Below are 17,499 nucleotides of genomic sequence, written 5' to 3'. Positions count from 1 at the left end.
AGGACCTTTAAAGGTCCTTAAAGAACAGCTAGTTTCACCCTCTAAAACAGTGAAAAACATTCATGAGTATGTTGCAAATATGAGAGACCGCCTTCAGTCAGCCTGCACTTTAGCTAAGGATGCCCTGACCTCCTGCCAGGTCAAGATGAAGAAAAAACTATGACAAGAGAGCTGTGGCTCGTACTTTTTATCCTGGTGATAAAGTTTTGGTCTTGCTACCCATAATTGGTTCTTCCCTAGAAACAAAGTTTTCTGGACCGTATGTCATAGAGAAGAAACTTAGTGACACAAACTACATTGTCAAGACTCCAGATYGCCATCGCAAGACTAGACTGTGTCATGTTAGCTTGATGAAACTTTATCATTCAAGAGAGAATGAAAGTGATATCACCACTGCAAGTGTGGCTGAATCTTGTTCTMCGGTGGCTTGCATTGGTTCAAATTCTGCTAATGACAGCACTAACAAAGATGTGAGCATGTGCAAAGATGCACTTCAAGGTGCCAGGCTTAGTAATAGTGAGGTTTTGTCTAACCTACCCCACTTTTTGTCTCACCTACCAAGTAAACAGGCAAAGGACATCCAGAAACTCGTATTGGACTTTCCATGTATCTTTGGGGATGTTCCTACCCAGACCGGGGTAATGTCTCATGACATTGTTCTTGCCAATCCTGCACATATTAAGCAGCATGCTTATTGTGTCAATCCTACAAAAGGAGAAGTTATGAAGAAGGAAGTGGAATATCTCCTTAAAAATGGACTTGYTGTTCCTAGTTGTAGCCCATGGAGTTCTCCATGTCTACTAGATATGAAAGCTGATGGAAGTCCAAGGTTCTGCACAGACTTCCGTAAAGTAAATGCTGTAACGGTTCTTGATGCACATCCTTTGCCTCTCATCGATGACTGTATTGATGAKATTGGACCAGCCACATATGTCAGTAAACTTGACATGCTTTAAAGGATACTGGCAAGTTCCTTTAACAAAAAGAGCCTCAGAGATTTCTGCTTTCGTGACCCCAGACAGTTTTCTCCAGTGCACGGTCATGCCTTTTGGCTTGTGTAATGCTCCGGCTACATTTCAGAGGCTTGTCAACAAAGTATTGGGTGGTGTGCCAAACTGCAGAGCATATCTAGATGACATCGTCATACTCAAATGACTGGGCTGACCACCTTGCTACTTTACAAGAGGTTTTCAAGCGCCTCTCTGTGGCTTCACTGACACTTAATCTGTCTAAGTGTGAGTTTGCTAAAGGTACCATTCTCTGTCTTGGCCAACAGGTTGGTGGAGGAAAGGTATGTCCTGTGGATGCAAAGATCAAAGCCATTTTTTACTTTCCAGTTCCATCTAAAAGAAGAGAGCTTCGTCGTTTCCTTGGAATGGCTGGATTCCACCGCCAGTTCTGCAAAAACTTTTCAACAGTAGCCGCTCCTTTAACTTCTTTGACCAGTCCTKCAAAACCCTTTTCTTGGTCCAGTGAGTACCAACATGCCTTTGAAAATCTTAAAGGGTTGCTTTCTTGTTCTCCTGTTCTTGCTGCACCAGATTTCAGCCTACCATTTAAACTGGACATTGTTGCCAGTGCACTTGGGGTAGGAGCTATCCTCCTACAAGAGGATAAGAATGAAGGACTGCGACCAGTTATACATCGGGGAAACAAAGCATCCACTGTTCAAAAGAATGTCCCAACACAGACGAGCTACGTCTAATGGCCGAACTCTGCAGTTTTCACTCATCTACAGGCTAGCGGTCACTCTTTCAGAGATGAGGATGTTCTCATTCTTGATAGAGAGGAACGTTGGTTTGAGAGAGGAGTAAAAGAAGCCATTTTTGTGAAGAAAGATTGTCCATCATTAAACAGAGGTGGAGGCCTCCGATTTCAGCTGTCCCCCTCCTACAGCGCGGCCATTGCCAGTATCACTCCACCCACTGTTAACAATAAGTGTTAATTAGGTGTCAACGATAGCCATGTGATGTGAGTATCAGTCACACGGAGGTAGGGCTTAAAAGCCTGAATTTTGCCTGAAACTCTCAGACTGAAGAAGTCTCTTGGAGAAGAGACGAAACGTTTCATTAGAGAAGAACCCGTCCAGAAGACCTACACAATTTTTTTCTTTTTGATTTTTTACCTGGATTACTGAGATGCATCAGGACAAGATAAGAATGGCATTGATCACCCTGTAAGTTACTTCTCAAGGAAGTTTAATCTTCATCAAAGTAGATATTCAACAATTGAGAAAGAAACTCTTGCTTTACTGTTGGCATTGCAGCATTTTGAGGTTTATCTTGGCTTGAGTGTGAAACCCATAGAGGTATTCACAGACCATAACCCACTTGTCTTTCTTTCCAGGATGTACAATAACAATCAGCGACTTATGCGGTGGGCTCTTATCGTCCAGGAATATAACCTCAAGATCTGCCATAAAAAGGGGTCAGATAATGTCTTAGCTGATACGTTATCACGTGCTTTATGATACGGATGGTCTTTGAGTGTTCCAAACATCTTGTTTGGACTTGTAAGGGTGGGGGTGTTACGTGTCTGGCAGATTGCTTTCTTCCTCTTCTTTCTCTTTATTTTCAGGTTCAGTTTGCAGGCTGGAGCCAATTTGGATATTTAAAAGCTGATTGGATGGAAGAGTTTTGAATAGACCAACCAGGACTCCACCACATCCCACTTAAGAAGCTCACCTGGAGGTCTGGGCTGGTTTCTTCTCCTCCCTGCTGTAGCTACTACTGCTGATTGCTTGGCGCACCTGTGCTGCTGCTGCTGCTGCTGCTGCTGCTGCTGCTCCCCCTGTGGAGCCTGCTCCATAGTTTAAAGGTTTGTGGTGGGAGTTAAGAGGACTAGGTAAGTTTGGGGTACCCTGTACATTTTTCATCACATAGGTAATTTTATGTTAAAAACACTAGGTWAGTAGGTTGGTGCCACCCATGTAATGTTTTGGTTAGACCTTTTTTTAGAGAAGTTTATCAGGGTGTTTTTCTTTCTTTGTTTTCTATTTAGACCAGATTGTAGACAGGCCCTGTTTTGTTTTGCTTGTTTCTTTTGTTTGGCACCACACCTAATGGTCCCTTTCTCCCCCAGAGTTGTACAGCCTTTTGGAGCAGAGCAAAAAAAATATAACTTTTTCTAGACCTTTGCAGTGACTCTTGTCTATTTATTGTGGTTGTCGTGTTGCTGCCCCTTGTTTACAGGAAGGGGCCATAACAGTGTATGAGTGCGATTTAGAGCACTATTCACTACAGATTGATTTATCTGTATTAGCTTTGTAGAGAGATCTAGTACAGTGCTGACTGAATGTGTGTGTGAATGGGTAAATGAGGGCACATATTGTAGTGTAAAGCACTTTGAGCATCCTGTTTAGATTGAAAGGTGATATATAAGTACAGTTCATTTACCATTTCTCTAAAGAGCCAAGCTGCAGGCATGTCGTCAACCAAAAACCTTTGTGTCTGTGAAAGCATACCTATGTAAGTCATACAGAGAGTCTGGCACTGTTGTGATGAATTATCAATGGACCTCCTAGGAAAACAATATCCTCTTGGTTGCATCATATTTTTTATTCATTTTTATTTTTTAGGATTTGCTTCCAAGAAGACAGATTTTCTTGCAACCTTTTAAAGTAGTCTTGATCTCTGGCTTTATTAATATCGTTCATCGTTATATTTTAGACTGGGTGCTTTTTCACTCACTTTCAGTTCATACTTGAGTATTCTTAGAGAATGGTTTTCTTTTTGTTTAAGAAAAAAAATGGCCAATCGGAATAGAAATGAGTCATGTAAACCCCCCAATTAGCCTTCAGAGGGGAAGGATGTGCTTTTGCTTTCTCCTGAACCTGCCCCCCCCTTCCCTGCTTTTTCTCTTCAAGCTTTTTTCACCTACCATCCGAAACAAAAAGTATTATGGATTTGGTCAACTGGTCTCTGAACGCAATTGACACTATATTTTCAACATTATAATTGAACGAGGGGAACGCAGCTGTCTGGGTGGAATGGTCGCTGCCGCCCGTGTCAGCAGTTCATGGAGCTGGAAGCTGATGTGCCTGGCACCACTTTCCATCAAGGACATGGAAGATTTATTTATTTGGATTTATGATAACTGGATTCCTGCTGATCGGCGGAGGCGGGTTCCAGGTTTATTGAAAAGTGAAAGCAACCCTGACAGCTGTTTTGGGCCTTTGAGAAGCTGTCTGACACACTTGAAAGATTCTGCCGGGCTGGAGGCACAGACTCTGCAGCTGGGGGAGATTAATCGCAAACTGGGATTTCTCCCATAGACAAGGATTTCTTCAGGAAAATGTTTGTTCAGGCCAATCAGAGAATAGAAGGCGGAGTTTTGAATGACAATGTTGATTTTCTGCATGGTGTCTGCTTGTAGTTCATTTCCCCTGGGCCAGTCAGTAAACTGAAGGTGGAGTTTTGAGCTGTCTCGTTCAGCTCGGTACTTCTCTCCTCTCAGTAGGGTTGTTTACAGCACACATTTCTGGTTAGCTTCTTTGCTTAGCTTAGCCTCCTTCTGCTGTCGGCGTCTTTGCTGCTATTCCCATAAGAATTGGATTTCTTTCTCTGTGTGTCCAGACCACATAACATTTCCAATACTAATACTAGTTGAAATGATAAAACAATTACAACTTGCCCAGTAGCAACACATTCCTGAAGATTTTTCTCCATTGTCTTGAGATGTGTTATCCCTACTATTTTGCAACCTCTATTTCCTGTTTCTTATAGCCATGCTTAACGTCAACATCTGACAAAATTACGGTTTGCGTAGCCTGGTTGATTCGCTCCAGTAGGTGGAAACATGTCAAATTAGCATTTATTTATTTATTTAGTTGTTTGTTTTTTGTGACATTTTAAAGTTCCCTCAAAATACGCATTACAGTTGGATGGAAACATAACTAATGTCAATGAATACCATTTTTGTTTTTATGGGTAAGAAAAGTAATATCTAAAAACTATCACAACTRTCCGTTATGAAATTAATATTGAAAAATTTAATGCAATATCAAAGTTGAATTGTGGCCCAAAGAATTAAAATCAAATTGAATTGTGAGGTTGCTAATAATACCCAGCATGACTCACAGACAGATACAAGATCAGGCAAGAAGGCATTCCCCTATACCTCCTCAAACTTAGACAGGGGTCTATCTAATCCTCCTTAAACTTGAACAGAAGCACAGGATCAGGCAGCGACACATTCCCCTAGACCCCCAAGAAGTTAGGGCACAGGATCAGTTGGAAATACTTCCCACTGGATTCCACAAGGCTTGGGCATAGATATTAGAACGAAATCCACTCCCCACATGCCCTTATTCTCATGAAAAGGATTTGGCATTGGAGTTCTGTTCACAGGGACCCTTTTGGATAAGGGATGAGGAAGGTGAGGAGCTTCTGATGGGACCTCCTCAGACACAGGATCAGAAAGGTGAGAATTGTCCTCTGGATCTCGAACATGTTCAGGCAGGAAATAATTTATTTGCTGTGTATGTTTATATTGATCAGATATAAGGAAGATTAATATGTAAATCAAGATTTACTGCAGTACAGGTTTATTTGTATTTTTAATTGTATTGTAAGTTCCATTTTGTGGAGGTCAGAGCTCAGATTTAGCTAAAAATAATCTCTACCTTTAGTTATTGTAATGTACACACACCCAGCAGGCTCTCTGTGCCTGATGTTTAAGTGCACTGAATTGTCCCACCATAATGTCCATATTTGGGTTACCTGTAGATGATGGCAGATAATGTGCACTGTGGATGAATGTTGACCTTGAAATGTTATTTATGAAACACACCTCCCGCCTCCTCATCTACAGCTTTCCCCAACCAGGAGCTCACCAAATGACCTTAATTAATGGAGTTTCACCTCTTTTGTCTTTCCTGTCACTCTCCTTTGGAGTTCTCCTCTGACCAGAAACATTAAATATTCAACAAACCATCATTTCAATATTTAAGTCAATCAAGGCTATTGCTCTAGATAAAAGTAGGAATAATTATGTGTGCATTGACAGGAAGATTCCTTCAATGAGATGAGTGACAGTGAGGGGGGGAAACAAGGTTGAATGAATCCTGCCACCCTTCCTCTTACCCAACAGTTTTATTTTGTTTCGTCTTTTTTGATAGGAAGTGCATCTTTCAAAACTAGTAAAATTGTTAATTTATAGTGTTTTACATAGTGATAAAATATATTTACACACACACATAAACTTGTTTTTAGATACTTGTGGGGTCAACCATTGACTTCCATTCATTTTTTGGTAATTTTATATCCTAACCCCAAACATTTACCCTAACATTAACCTCACAGGTACCTTCCTGACCCTAAAACTAACCTTAACTCAATTCACACCTTGGTCCTAAACCCAACCCCCACACCCAAAATCAGCCTCCGAAGTTGTGGGGCCCAAAGGAGCATCCGATCCCCACGATGCTGCATTTTCCTTAAACATGGGCCCCACAATGTAAAAAAAAAAAACAAGGCCACACACACACACACACACACGCACACACACACACACACCGGCCACTTTATTAGGTACACCTGTCCAACTGCTCGTTAACACAAATGTGGAATCAGCCAATCACATGGCAGCAACTCAATGCATTTAGGCATGTAGACATGACCAAGACAATCTGCTGCAGTTCAAACTGAGCATCAGAATGAGGAAGAATGTTGATTTAAGTGACTTTGAACTTTGAGGATGTGGAATGGCACAGGGAAAAAGTATTGAACACATGAGGAATGGGAGGTGTAAAAAAGCATGGAAAGCCAAGACACCAGCTGAACTCTCTCAGTAATTAGAAAACAAGCCTGCCCCTTGTCAGTGCAAGTTAATATCAGCTGGTTCAGTCCCAAATGATGGCCAGGTATCACACAAACATCTGATGATGGGTAAAAGTAAAGAGCTCTCTCAAGACCTTCACAACCTTATTGTTGCAAAGCATAATGATGGCATCGGTTACAGAAGAATTTCTAAACCTCTGAATGTTCCAGTGAGCACTGTTGAACCATAATTCAGAATTGGAAAGAACATCATTTCACCATAAACTGACCACGACCAGGTGCTCCTCGCAAGATTTCTGACAGAGGAGTGAAAAGAATTATCAGAAGAGTTGTCCAAGAGCCAAGGACCACTTGCGGAGAGCTTCAGGAAGACCTGGAATTAGCAGGTACGATTGTTTCAAAGAAAACAATAAGTAATGCACTGAACCATGCAAGACTCCACTGCTGAAGAAACAGCATGTTGAAGCTCCTTTAAAGTTTGCTGCACAACATTTAGACAAGCCTGTGTAATACTGGGAGAATATAGTCTGGTCAGATGAGACCAACATTGAACTGTTTGGATGCCAGAATACACATCATGTTTGGAGGTCAAATGGCACTGCACATCAGCCCAAAAACACCATACCAACAGTGAAGTTTGGAGGTGGGAACATCATGGTGTGGGGCTGTTTTTCAGCATATGGTACTGGCAAACTTCAAATAATTGAAGGAAGGATGAGTGGAAAAATGTACAGAGACATTCTTGATAAAAATCTGCTTCCATTTATCAGGATGATGAAGATGAAATGTGGCTGGACATTTCAGCAATATGTTCAGGGGTCAAAGTGGAGGTAAAACTAATGGAAAGGGAATTCAAATTGTCTTTAATGTTCCTACATGAGATGAGCTGCGCTGCCTTTGTTGATGAGAGACCAGAGTTGTAAAGTAACTAAGTACAAATACTTTGTTACTGTACTTAAGTAGAAATTTTGACTATCTGTACTTTACTAAATTTTTTTCAGTCAACTTTTTACTTCTACTCCATACGTTTTCACACAATTATCCGTATTTTCTACTCCCTACATTTTTACAAAGGTAAGAAGCAGAAAGTCATTACTCCTATTCCATTTCGGCTTCTTATTGTTAAAAAAATATATATCCTGATAAACTGTGCCTTTGAATTTAATTATGGTTGGATGAGAAGTATAAATATATACAGTACTACTCTGACACATATTAGTTCGTACAATCAATCAAAGCTGTACGCCTTTAAAAATGTATTTGGAAAATCTAACATCTCATTTTTAATCAATACTTTTACTTTTTATACTTAAGTACATTTTATGTCAGAAATGTACTTTTGATAATTCAGTACAAAATAAAACAGATACTTTAAGACTTTTACTCAAGCAATATTCTTAGAAGAGACTTTAACTTTTACCAAAGTAATTTTATGATAAGATACTTGTATTTTTACTCAAGTATCACTTTGTGGTACTTATATAACACTGTGAGAGACACAGTGGAACATGGAATGATAGGGAAAATAATAGAATAGTTACTGGAGAGCAGCAAAAAAATGCACCAGCATCCACTCCATTGTTGGATATATTTTATGGTAAATGGACTGTAGTTAGTGTCGTTCTATCCAACCAGGGTACTCAAAGCGCTTTACACTACAATATGTGCCCTCATTTACTCATTCACACACATGCATTCATTCAGCAGCCTACTGGATCTCTTTACAAAGCTACATCTATAAAGATTAATAAGTGCTTTAAATCACACTTATACACTGATGGGACACACATCAAAGGCAGTGGGGGTTCAGTGTTTTTCCAGGGACACTTGGACATGTGACCGAATAGTGGTGGACCTGAACCAACTCTATGTATTCGAGGGACAACTCCCCTAACCACTTAGCCACAGTTGCCCCTCATATATACAGTATATAAGATGGTAAGAATAAAGTTTGTTGCATTCAAAAAAATAATACAATGCATAATACATACAGTACAATAAAAGTCTGTGGTGAAAAAAAATTGCAAGGATGTCGACTGAAGACARAAGAATGGATACTTCAGGATACTTCACAGCATCCAGCAAAGTGAAGAACCCTCTCCAGGAGATAGAAATATCATTATCTCGGTCTGCCGCAAAGGATAGATTTCACAAAAAATAAAGATTTCACTTCTTCAAGACAAGGTGCAAGATAATTCATAACMGGGTGCAAACTGTCCATATTGCTTAAAGCTCAGATTAGACTTAGCCATTACACTTGGAGTTGCCTTTTCAACCAAACACTAAGTAGAAATCTCACTGTTTCTTTAAAGTTGTATTGGTCAGAAAATAACTTTTTATCTAAATGTCTGGTTTGGTTTTACTGCAGCGCAGTTTGAAAACAATAATCTGCTGTCTTTGGTCTCACCAATGTATCTACTGGACTGAGGCATCAAACTGTTTGCTCACAAAACTAAACTTGTCTGGTTTCATTCACGTTAGTTCAAATTTACTTTTGTAATCAATTTATAAAATAATATTAGAATTTGAAAATATATCCCACTACATTCGTGGCACACTAAACCATAAATAAAAAAGCAAAAAGAAGCTAAGGTYAGACAAAAAACAGAGGAAACCACCCATCTACCTGCTTATTCCTTTTCTAGGGTCACAGGGTTCACTGGTGCCCATATCCAGCAGTCACCGTGCGAGGGGCAGGGTACACCCTGGACAGGTCGCAAGTCCATCACAGGGACACATAGAGACAGAGACAAACAACCATTCACTCTCTCACTCACATCTAGGGACAATTTAGAGTTACCAATTAACCTAACAGTCATGGCTTTGGTGTGTGGGTGGAAGTCAGAGTAACCAGAGTGAACCCACACATGCACGGAGAGAACTTGCAAACTACCTAGAAAGGACCCCATGCCGGGATTTGATCTGGCGACCTTCTTGCTGAGAGGCATCAGCTCTACCAACTGAGTCACTGTGCCACCAGAGCAAGCATCATCCATTATTTTGGGTTTTTCAACACACATCTTTTTTAACATTAAACATAATTATTGCCAGAAGCTGAATGGAAAAGGTGGATGTAATGCTTGTGTTTTTATGCCTGTCTGTTCTTTGGCAAAATATTGCATAAATTGCTGGTTGTATTTTAATAAAACGTAAAGGAGACATTTCATCAAAACCTACTTTTTTAACCATTAATTGCATTTTGTTGTTGTAAACAACACTTGTAAATTAAAAACACTTACCTTTTTACAATTGTCTCAGTCTCTGTTTGTCACTGGTATTTGCTCACCTTGACCTTTAAACCTGTGAATCCTGATATTTTACTGATATGCTCAAACTTGATGTGGTAATAGTTTATTAGGAACAGCAACTTCTTATCACAAAAGGCTCATTTATGTTATTGTCAAGGTTTGACCATGAAGCTCCATCATTTCTCATCATAAAATAATCTTCAAATCTAAAAACTGACGGACGGTGGCAGGCAATAAGCATTCATTTAGAAAGAGCTAGGTCTTAAATTTGATCAGCTTGGATTTTAACATTGAATGAGTAACAAGGTTTGTGTGTCTGCTCACAGCAAGAGTCTTGACCACATGTGTTCAGGAAGCAGGCTGTGATTGATTTCCGCTGCAAAAAGTGCACAAGTGTCTGTGGGGCACTGTGTGAGTGGGTGAACTCAACCTAAAACTCATGATTTCTAATGGTTGCATCATTTAAAACAATGAAAGTAAAATTAGGTGACATAGACATTTCTTAAAGCCCCTGGCTTTGTAGTGATGTTATTTGTGTCACATGCATGGTGTTCCCTGCTACTTTACAGTGGGGGGTATTTCAACAGGGATCCATAGTGTGAAAAATCTGGTCACAAATGCGACCAGATTTCTTAGTAGTGTGACTAGAAAAAAATTCCAGTCGCATTGGTGTGACCAGTCATTCGAGGAGAGCGGCGGGTCAATTTAATCCTGATACCAGATTAAACAGAAACTGCTTTCAACACATCAAAGAAAAAAAAAACCTATAGTTTTATCCAATCAGAGCAGAGCAGGGTGGATCTTCCAGTGAGGCCAGGTGCAGCAGAGACAAACTGAAAGTAAGTACCGATCAGTCCGAGTGAGCAGATCCCTCCTCCCACACTTGGCTCCCAAGCTACTCTGGATTTTGGTATCTAAAACCTAACTTTATTTTAAATGTTTGTGTATTGGTTGTGTCATTTTCACACAGGTATATTCAACTTTGCATGCATGACCAAACTCCATTGCAAGGCTGCCAACTCTCATGCATTGAGTGTGAGACTCACGCATCTGAGGGTCTTCACACGCTCTCACGCCACACTCCCAATTTCTCACGCTGAAAAGTGACTAACACCAAAAACAAAACTCMGGTCCAGTTTATCATCATAAAAATACGTATAACCCCAATACATAGACCACTTTATGATGCACGAAAACTTTGGATCTGACGTTCCCTCGCCCGGATGCRGGTCACCGGGGCCCCCCTCTGGAGCCAGGCCTGGAGGTGAGGCACGATGGCGAGCGCATGGTGGCCCAGCTTTCACCCAGGAAGCGTGGACRGGCTCAGCCCGAAGAGGAGACGTGGGTCCCCCTTCCAACGGGCTCACCACCTGTAGGAGGGGCCAAAGGGGTCAGGTGCAGTGTGTAACGGGCGGTGGTCGAAGGAGGGGACCTGGGCGGTCTGCTCCTCGGCTGCAGAAGCTGGCTCTTGGGACGCGGAACGTCACCTCTCTGGTGGGGAAGGAACCCGAGCTAGTGTGTGAGTCAGAGAAGTTCCGGCTAGAAATAGAAGGCCACACCTCGACACATGGCTCTGGTTCTGGAACCAGTCTCCTTGAGAGGGGCTAGACGTACTTCCACTCTGGAGTTGCCTGCGGTGAGAGGCGCCGGGCAGGAGTGGGCATACTTGTTGCCCCCCATCTTGGCGCCTATACGTTGGGGTTTACCCCGGTGAATGAGAGGGTAGCTTCCCTCCGCCTAAGGGTGGGGGGACGGGTTCTGACTGTTGTCTGTGCTTACGGGCCGAACAACAGTTCAGATTACCCACCCTTCTTGAAGTCCTTAGAGGGKGTACTGGAGGGTGCCCCTCYTGGRGACTCCCTTGTTCTGCTGGGGGACTTCAACGCTCACGTGGGCAATGACAGTGAGACCTGGAGGGGCGTGGTTGRGAGGAACGGCCCCCCGATCTGAACTCGAGTGGTGTTTTGTTGTTGGACTTCTGTGCTCGTCACGGATTGTCCATCACAAACACCATGTTCAGGTATAAGAGTGTCCATATGTGCACTTGGCACCAGGACACCCAAGGCCAAAGTTCGATGATCGATTTTGTCGTTGTTTCATTGGATCTGCRGCCGTATGTCTTGGACACTCGGGTGATGAGAGGTGCGGAGCTGTCCAATGACCACTACCTGGTGGTGAGTTGGCTCCGGTGGTGAGGGAGGAAGCCGGTCAGACCTGGCAGGCCCAAATGTGTAGTGAGGGTCTGCTGGGAACGTCTGGCGGAGTCCCCTGTGAGACGGAGCTTCAACTTCCATCTCCGGCTAAACTTCGAACGCGTTCTGGGGGAGGTGGGGGACATTGAGTCTGAATGGACCATGTTCTGTGCCTCCACTGCCGAGGCGGCTGATTGGAGCTGCAGCCGCAAGGTTGTTGGTGCCTGTCGCGGCGGCAACCCTCGAAYCCGTTGGTGGACACCTTCGGTGAGGGATGCTGTCAAGCTGAAGAAGGAGTCCTATTGGGCCTTTTTGGCCTACGGGACTCCAGAAGCAGCTGATGGGTACCGGCGGGCGAAGCGGCATGCGGCTTGGGTGGTCGCTGAGGCAAAAACCAGGGCGTGGGAGGAGTTTGGAGAGGCCATGTAGAAAGACTTCCGCACGGCTTCGAGGTGATTCTGGTCCACCATCCGGCACCTCAGGAGGGGGAAGCAGTGCAGCACCAACACTGTTTATAGTGGGGATGGTGTGCTGCTGACCTCAACTCGGGAAGTTGTGGGCCGGTGGGCAGAATACTTCGAAGACGTCCTCAATCCCACCAACATGCCTTCTGTTGAGGAAGCTCAGCCTGAGGACTTTGGGTTGGGCTCCCCAATCTCTGGGAGCGAGGTCGCCGAGGTGGTTAAAAAGCTCCTTGGTGGCAGGGCCCCGGGGGTGGATGAGATCCGCCCGGAGTTCCTTAAGGCTCTGGATGTTGTAGGGTTGTGTTGGCTTACGCGACTCTGCAATATCGCATGGATATCGGGGCCAGTCCCCCTGGATTGGCAGACTGGGGTGGTGGTCCCCCTGTTTAAAAAGGGGGACTGGATGGTGTGCTCCAATTACAGGGGGGTCACACTCTTAAGCCTCCCTGGTAAGGTCTATTCGGGGGTCCTGGAGAGGAGGGTCTATTGGATAGTCGAACCTCGGATTCAGGAAGAGCAGTGCGGTTTTCGTCCTGGTCGTGGAACACTGGACCAGGTCTACACCCTCAGCAGGGTCCGGGAGGGTGCGTGGGAGTTCGCCCAACTTGTGTTTTGTGGACTTGGAGAAGGCGTTCGACCATGTCCCAAAGGGGGCCTTGTGGGGGGTTCTCCGGGAGTATGGGGTATCGGGCTCTTTGATACGGTCTGTCAGGTCCTTGTACGACCGATGTCAGAGTCTAGTCCGCATTGCCGGCAGTAACTCGGGCTYGTTTTCGGTGAGAGTTGGACTCTGCCAAGGCTGCCCTTTGTCACCGATTCTGTTCATTACTTTCACAGACATAATTTCTAGGCGCAGCCGAGGTGTTGAGGGGATCCGTTTTGGTGGCCTTGGGATTGCATCTCTGCTTTTCGTGGATGATGTGGTCCTGTTGGCTTCATCGGAATGTGATCTGCAGCTCTTGCTGGAGTGGTTCATGGCCGAGTGGGAAGTGGCCGGGATGAGGCTCAGTGCCTCCAAATCTGAGGCCATGGTCTTGAGCAGGAAAAGGGTAGTGTGCCTTCTCCGGGTCAGGGGGGTTGTCCTGCCTCAAGTAGAGGAATTTAAGTATCTGGGATCTTGTTCACGAATGAGGGAAGAAGGGAGCGGGAGATCGACAGGCGGATTGGTGCAGCATCTGCTGTAAAGCGCGCGCTGTACCGGTCCATCATGGTGAAGAGAGAGCTGAGTCAGAAAGCAAAGCTCTCAATTTACCGGTCGATCTACGTTCCTACCCTCATCTATGGTCGTGAGCTTTGGGTCATGACCGAAAGAACGAGGTCCCGGATACAAGCGGCCAAAATGGGTTTCCTCCGCAGAGTGGCTGTGCTCTCCCTTAGGAATAGGGTGAGAAGCTCGGYCATCCGGGAGGGACTCAGAGTAGAGCCGCTGCTCCTCCACGTCGAGAGGAGCCAGTTGAGGTGGCTCGGGCATCTGGTAAGGATGCCTCCTGGASGCCTCCCTGGTGAGGTRTTCCGGGCACGTCCCACMGGGAGGAGGCCCCGAGGAAGACCCAGGACAYGCTGGAGGGACTATGTCTCTCGGCTGGCCTGGGAACACCTTGGAGTTGCCCCGGAGGAGCTGGAAGAAATGGCTGGGGAAAGGGAGGTCTGGGCCTCCCTTCTGAAGCTGCTGCCCCCGCGACCCGATTCCGGATAGGCGTAAGAAAATGGATGGAAAGATGGAAAATACATATATTGATATAAATCCAGTCCATGTTTTGACCACAACCCATGGTGTTGCACAAAAGGACATGCCAGGTTATTATTATCCAGTTCGCATTTTTGTACCAACCTTCCCTCCGCCTGTAAACCGAAGCTCTGTGGAGCGGGAGAGCATGGACCTTTAGACCAGTGTTGCCAGGTCCGCTTATTATAAGCRACTTTGGGCTTCTTATTTTTCTAAAGTCGCTTGTAAAATCCGTGAGCTGTGTGTTGCAGGTTTTTTGGGCTTACCTTTGAACGTGAGTTGCTTATTTTGGGCTTGCCTTTCTTTCCGAATGGCATGCTTAAAATCTGCTCCTGTTGAAGCAGAACACAAGGAGTAGTGGATTTGTCCCTCCCATTCCCCAGTTTCCTGGTTGTTGCTCCTGCCTGAGTTGAGTCGGCACACTTCAACACACACACCAGAGTGACGGGGAAACAAGCAGGGATGAGGCACTGTTCCGGTTCAGAACATTTGACAGGAGACTTGATACAGCACACGAGCGTCTACTTTTAAGTTTCTACGTTTATAAAGCACCTTTCTTAGACATCAGAAAGCACTTCACATAAAACAAAATAAAAACAAGAAAGTAAAATAGTAAATTAAACATCACCACTGCATCACATTCATACAAGAATACAAGTAGTAAAAAAAACACTTAGCTAAAAGCCTGTTTGTAAAAGAACGTTTTCAGATTTTTTTAAAAAGCATCAATAGAATCAAGGCTGAGTATAGGTTGAGGCAGTGATTTCCAGAGCCAAGGTGCAACTGCTTGGAAAGACCGATCCCCTCTGGATTTAAAATGTGAGCGGGGTATACCACCAACAACAACTGACCTGATGACCTCAAACTTACAAGATGGTGTGTGAAGCTGGATCAGATCTGAGATATATGATGGGGCTTGACCATGTAAGGATCTAAAAGTTAAAACCAGAATTTTAAAATGAATTCTAAAATTCATTCATTCTAAAACACTGTGGGGATTGGTGCGCTCGATTTRATAGACTGGGACATTTTTCACAGGTGGTGCACAAATAAATAAAACATGCTGCTTACATTGAGATACAACTACAGTACAGTAAAATATTGATAAGTTTTAATTTGTTTGGAATTTGCTAATTAAATTGCACGAATTGAGCGAGAGAGAGAACAATATAAGCCAGAGCCAATTTTTTTTTTTAAATCAGCAGAAACTACTTCTTCACCTCTGGATTTAAGTGAAAAACAGAGTGAGAATGAGTTGCAGTAAGTCAGGAAAATACAGTGTTGTATAAAGTACCTCAAAGTGATAAGTAAAAGTACAAGTATCTTATCATAAAATACTTTGGTAAAAGTTTGTCTTCTCTAAAAAATATCACTTGAGTAAAAGTTTCAGATGTTTTCAGATATTCCAAATTTTGTGGTCAGTCCAGACCACAAAGGGTTCCTTGGCTCTTCAAGCCAATGCCTCCATTCCTCAAGGGCCATTTTAACAGTTCACGTTCTCTAACATCGTAATTTCTTTCAGCACTGGTGAGGCTTCTGGAAACAAAAGCACAAGGAGGAAGTTTTTCATCTTCACCCACCTGATTGAGGATGGCACCCACGCCAGTGCTAGAGGTGTCCACTTCTACAATAAACAGCCGACTGCAGTCTGGAGCATGAAGGATGGGAGCCTGGACAAACAATCTCTTGAGTTTGTTGAAAGCTTCATCAGCTTGCTCATTCCATTTGAACCTCACCTTAACTGAGGTGAGTGAGTTGAGGGGCGCAGCGACTTGACTGAAGTTTTTAATGAATCTGCAGTAAAAATGAGCAAATCCCAGAAACCTTTGGAGTTGTTTCCAGTCCTTGCGAGAGGGCCAGTCCTTGACTGCTGAAACTTTACTTTGATCCATGGATGTTTGGCTGGGTGAGATTACAAATCCTAAAAAAGATGTGGAGGTCTGGTGAAATTCACATTTTTCAGCTTTGACTAACAAGTTGTTTTGGAGGAGTCTCAGTAGGACTGCTCTGACATGTTTTCTGTGATTTTCAAGGTTGTTAGAAAAGATTAGGATATCATCCAAATATACGATTATGAACTGGTTAATCATGTCCCGAAGTAGATCATTAACCATGGACTGAAACACAGCAGGGGCGGTAGTGAGCCCAAAGTGCATTACCAGATGTTCATAATGGCCTGTAGGGGTGTTGAAAGCTGTTTTCCATTTGTCTCCTTTTCTGATACGAATGAGGTGGTAAGAATTGCAGAGATCTAACTTGGTGAACACCTTGGCCCCTTGAATTACGTCAAATGCTGAAGACATAAAAGGTAGGGGAAACTTGTTTTTAATGGTTATATTATTACAATACCAATAGTCAATACTGGGTCTTAAGGAGCCATCTTTCTTTTCTACAAAGAAAAATCCTGCACCAGCAGGAGATGCAGAGGGTCGTATTATCCAAGCCTGTAAACTCTCTTCAATATTTTTGTTCATGGCTTGGGTTTCGGGAGCAGACCATGAGAACAGACTGCCTCTAGGGGGAACCATACCAGGCAAGAGATCAATAGGAGAGTCATATGGCCTATGGGGGGTGGGGTGAAGTAACTTTAGTTTTGTTGAAGACCTCCTTTAAGTCATGGTATTCCACTGGTACTTTAGTTAGATGAGGATATTTTTGTCAATCTCCTCTGGAGGACAAAAGGACCCTTTGGCATCAAAAAGGCTTGAGGAACATTGATCAGCCCAGCCTGAAATTTCTCTCTTGACCCAGTCAATATGAGGGTTGTGTTTGCCATGTGGATCCCAAAATAACTGGTAGATCGGGAGATTGGATGACAAAAAAATTAGATTTCCTTTTGTGTCGAGGCTTCGAAGCGTGCACCGAGTAATAGAGGAGGATTTTTGTGGAGCGCGTATCGAGGCTTCTGTTGATGATGTTCGAAGCCTCGCTGGTGGGTCGAACCACGTGACTGATTCAGGGACTGATTCACCTGTTTGCGCAAGATTCAAAAGAGGCAGCAAAACGCTGCTGAATCTCCCGTAACATTATGTTGCCATGAAATTGTATTGCGTGCATTTAAGTTATTCAGCTGAGTGACTTTTTGTCTGA

General features: G+C 43.6%; 1 protein-coding gene across 2 annotated transcripts in view; it reads left to right on the top strand.

The window, feature by feature from the left end:
- Nucleotides 1–17,499, top strand: part of cntn3b (contactin 3b) — a 147,668-nt gene that overhangs the window by 1,674 nt on the left and 128,495 nt on the right. Inside the window, exon 1 of one of the 2 annotated variants that reach the window (XM_014009483.1) lies at nucleotides 16,028–16,155. The exons of the other annotated variant lie outside the window; for it this stretch is intronic. The gene's annotated coding sequence lies outside the window, so the exon portion shown is untranslated. Of the gene's footprint in view, nucleotides 1–16,027; nucleotides 16,156–17,499 lie in introns of those variants that run through there. 2 annotated transcript variants of the gene reach the window in all.

The sequence above is a fragment of the Austrofundulus limnaeus genome, unplaced genomic scaffold (genome assembly GCF_001266775.1).
Source record: "Austrofundulus limnaeus strain Quisiro unplaced genomic scaffold, Austrofundulus_limnaeus-1.0 Scaffold58, whole genome shotgun sequence".
Classification (NCBI taxonomy): Eukaryota; Metazoa; Chordata; class Actinopteri; order Cyprinodontiformes; family Rivulidae; genus Austrofundulus; species Austrofundulus limnaeus.
Note: the sequence above shows the minus strand (reverse complement) of the source record. Positions and strands in the feature narration are given on the sequence as shown.